At 41.4% G+C, this 4,573-nt stretch overlaps 1 pseudogene; it reads right to left on the bottom strand.

Moving 5' to 3' along the window:
* Positions 1-569: 569 nt before the first annotated feature.
* On the bottom strand, positions 570-3,207 carry LOC123157092 (uncharacterized; annotated as a pseudogene).
* Between the last annotated feature and the right edge of the window lie 1,366 nt (positions 3,208-4,573).

Below are 4,573 nucleotides of genomic sequence, written 5' to 3'. Positions count from 1 at the left end.
TACATGTGCCGAGCCCAACAATTCAGCCCATTTGTATTTTTGCCCTATTAATTTCAGCATGGGCCATACCCAACAATTCGGCCTTTTTGTTACGTTCTTCCATACTATGGGGCCTCGGCCTTTTTTGCAGTATATTTCTTTTTTTATTTTCTAAGGTTTTTTTGTTTCACTTTTTAAACGGTCCAATGCTTGTTGGGTTGTGGCCTTTTCCAGCCCAATTATTTGTCCAGTATTAGATCTCAGATTTTGAAAGAAATGTTTGGACAAAATTATTTGGGCACGAGACCTCTTTAATCCAGTTACACACATGCATCCGACCTTGTTTCATATTCAAATCAAGAAAACTCCATGTCAAATTCAAATCATCCATCACATCACATCACATAACACATCCCCCAGGTTTACATAACACAACAAAATCATCTCAGAAATACATGTACACACGAATATAGCAGGAACAAAGGGAATATCTGCTAGTATCCTGACATGTATGTATATGCATGTGTGCTTGCTTGATCGGCGCATGCATCAGGATAGCAGCCAAGCTAGTAGGCATCATCGATGTCTACTCACAGCTTTCCTCTCACCGGAGAAAGAGTCAAAACAAAAAAATATTACACCATAATATGACACCAAACCGCAAATTAGTAACTTTAAATCACAAAGTATATCCACATCACCATAAATTAGTCCGATATGATCAAGTAGAAGCCAAATACTATTAACGGATGATTAGTACACACAGACATGATTCAGTGACATAATGGCTACCACAAGCAAAAGTGACAACTATGTAAGCAAGCTGCTAGTGTACACAAGGTGATTGAACTCCTATTATTTAGTACGCATACATGGTAGGCTACTGCTGCTAGTGTTCTAAACCAACAGAGCATGCTATAGGAGCAGAAAAGCGGGAGCTAGGGCTAGAAGATGGAGCCGACTCACCGAAGGGCTTGTGGTCGCCACCGTACAAAGCCGCCATCATGCCGGTCGCCTCAAGAAGCACCACCGTGCCGGAGACGGTGCCAGACGTGTGCAAGAGTAGAGCACCTGCTGCATCCATTTCCAAATAGAACAAGAACAAAAAAATTAGGAAGGATTGCAAACAAATTAGGAAGGGTTTCAAAAAAGGACAGTTATTTAGAATGACAAGAGAAATTCAGCTAGTACCATGCTTTTCGTTCTCCAGCTAGTTAAAATGAGATACTCATTCATACAAGAAAACGTAGACACAATATGAATATTCATTGCACAAGTGCAAGTCATGCAAAATACTTCACTGCAACACATTGCGCCTAAACTTCGCATAAGATATAATTGATAAAAATCAGTTTGCTGCTACTGCCATTGGAAAACCAGCACCGAATTGAGCAGTAATAGAGATATATTTGATAAAAAGCAGTTTGCTGCTACTGCCATTTAAAATCTAACCGACCAACTAGTTTGAACACTAGGCAAAGTAAGACAGAAACAAGTAAATCGACACCGAATTGAGCGGTAACAGAGAGGGAAGGGGATACGTGCAACTTACAGCATCACTCATGGACTTCCACTTCTCACCACCGGCCTTGCCAATCTGCAATTCAACCAACCTAAACCATATCAGGACACAGAATTCACAAGGAAACTCATCTCGCAGCACCACCAGTTAGAACGAACAACGAGACAAAGGCGGATGGGGGATTCTTACCACGGAGACCTTCTTGACGCCGGGGTGCTTCTCCTTGTACTCCTTCCTGAAGTTGTCCCAGCGAAGACGAAACACGCACCAAATCCTCGGTTAGGACGCGATGCCACACCACAGAAGCAAAACGAATCAAACCAGGAACCAAGACTGGGACTCACATGAAGATGAAGAAAGCTCTCGGGGGCGCGTGGGCTTGTTGGGGTCCTTCTCAGCCTTGATCTTCTTCACCGCAAGCCTGCGCCACCACAACGGAAACAACTACAGCAAACCAAACCGAGTCAGAACCCGACGTGAAATAGCAGCAGCCAACACGGGAAACAAAAACGAGATGAGGAGACGAGGGAGGGAGGGGTCGGGACCTGGAGTTGCCGGCGTGGGAGCCCACCTTTGTTACTATGTTAAAGAAAGTTGATTTGCCAACATTGGGTAACCCCACCTGCATGAAACATCAATAGTAAACTTCATATATCCTCTTATTCCTCTACTTGGCAACAGCAGAATAGTGTGCCAATCAACATACAACAGAAGAGTAGTCCATTATGATTTATGATGAAATCTGACATCGAATAAAGGATTATTGTTAAACACCATCAATGAGACTAGAAGTGCGGCACTGGCAACTCATGAAACTTCTTTAACAGTAGTAGTACATAGTAACATGCTAGTGTTGTCCAAGCAGACTGAGTTACATGCATAAAACTACAATTCGTCCAGCCTGAGCAGTCAAGATAAACACATGCCAAATCTAAATCCATAACCAACTGCAACTTCTTCTTTTATAGTCTACAACAACATAGTTCAGTAGGAAATCAGAATAGAATTGGACCGCGCCGCCCACCCGATTGAGCGAGCCACGTGAATTGTTACTTGAGTTGACTTGAGAAAGTGATAGTACGCTGAAGGAATAAGCTATAGTCCGGGTCAATCAGATGCAATCATCTTTGACTCCAGTTCTTAATAGTATTCTGGAGTACATTGCTTGATGTAATAATCCAGTTCAATTCAATTTCAAGTTTCAATTTCAGCAGCGTAATAATTTCTTATAACTTGCTTGTCTTTAACTGATAGAAATACATTTACACTTTGAAACAGAGGGAACCTGAAATGGACTAGGTTAAAATCCCACTGTGGTCACTATCCACAACATTATTTCAGCTAAAATGGACCCATCATCACATCAATTCACTATTGTTTCCTTCCGCTTTTTTTATACTAATGCGCCTCAAAATTCCTTGATTCTCATACGAGGAATACAATCAACTAATGGCTCAGAGCCAAGAAACAGCACTTGGGTGCAACCACAACACACCAGAAACTGCCATCATCAAACACTAATAAAAAAGATTAGATGATCCCAAAGTGAGTGACAAAATCTCAGTATGACATCATCACTCATTTGGAGTGCAAGCCCAATGCAATGAATACAATGCAAGTTTAAAAAGAAATCAATCATCTAAACACGGTACCCGAGTCGCACGACATTTCCTCTCAAAACCAGGACTCTCTTCTACACATGACATGATGTTCCTTTCTAATATGTGTGGATTTCAATATAAAGAGTGAAAACAAATACTGATAATTCAACAAGTTAAACTAGAAAAAAAATTAGTCCTTGTCTTGGCAAAATGGACATATACTCTTTACAAAGTCCATGGCTAATGCTAATCCAACTCTGCCCCAACATCCACACTTCACAGAGCTGCATCCAGTTAAAGCCTTGCTACGTCTTGAGCTTGCGTTGGTTTTCCTCGAAGAGGAGAGGGTGATGCAGCAATAGTAGCGTAAGTATTTCCCTCAGTTTTTGAGAACCAAGGTATCAATCCAGTAGGAGGCTCCTCAAAAGTCCCACGCACCTACACAAACAAACTGAGAACTCGCAACCAACGCGATAAAGGGGTTGTCAATCCCTTCACGGCCACTTGCGAAAGTGAGATCTAATAAAGATAGTATTATAAGATAAATATATTTTTGGTATTTTATAATATAGATGCAAAAAGTAAAGATGCAACTAAAAGTAGATTGAAAGCAAATATGATAAGAGATAGACCCGTGGGCCATAGGTTTCACTAGAGGCTTCTCTCAAGATAGCTTAAGTATTACGGTGGGTGATCAAATTACTGTCGAGCAATTGATACACAAGTGCATAGTTATGAGATTATCTAGGCATGATCATGTATATAGGCATCACGTCCATAACAAGTAGACCGACTCATGCCTACATCTACTACTATTACTCCACACATCGACCGACTCCTGCCTGCATCTAGAGTATTAAGTTCATAAGAACAGAGTAACACATTAAGCAAGATGACATGATGTAGAGGGATAAACTCAAGCAATATGATATAAACCCCATCTTGTTATCCTCGATGGCAACAATACAATACGTGCCTTGCAACCCTTTCTGTCACTGGGTAAGGACACCGCAAGATTGAACCCAAAGCTAAGCACTTCTCCCATGGCAAGAAAGACCAATCTAGTAGGCCCAACCAAACTGATAATTCGAAGAGACTTGCAAAGATAACTCAATCATACATAAAAGAATTCAAAGAAGATTCAAATATTATTCATAGATAAACTTGATCATAAACCCACAATTCATCGGATCTCGACAAACACATCGCAAAAAGAGTTTACACCGAATAGATCTCCACAAGAGAGGGGGAGAACATTGTATTGAGATCCAAAAAGAGAGAAGAAGCCATCTAGCTGATAACTATGGACCCATAGGTCTGTGGTAAACTACTCACAACTCATCGGAGGCGCAAGGATGTTGATGTAGAAGCCCTCCGTGGTCGATTCCCTCTCCGGCAGAGTGCCGACGAAGGCTCCAAGATGAGATCTCGCGGATACAAAAGGTTACGGTGGTGGAAATTGTGTTTCGTG

The sequence above is a fragment of the Triticum aestivum genome, chromosome 7B (assembly GCF_018294505.1).
Source record: "Triticum aestivum cultivar Chinese Spring chromosome 7B, IWGSC CS RefSeq v2.1, whole genome shotgun sequence".
Classification (NCBI taxonomy): domain Eukaryota; kingdom Viridiplantae; phylum Streptophyta; class Magnoliopsida; order Poales; family Poaceae; genus Triticum; species Triticum aestivum.
Note: the sequence above shows the minus strand (reverse complement) of the source record. Positions and strands in the feature narration are given on the sequence as shown.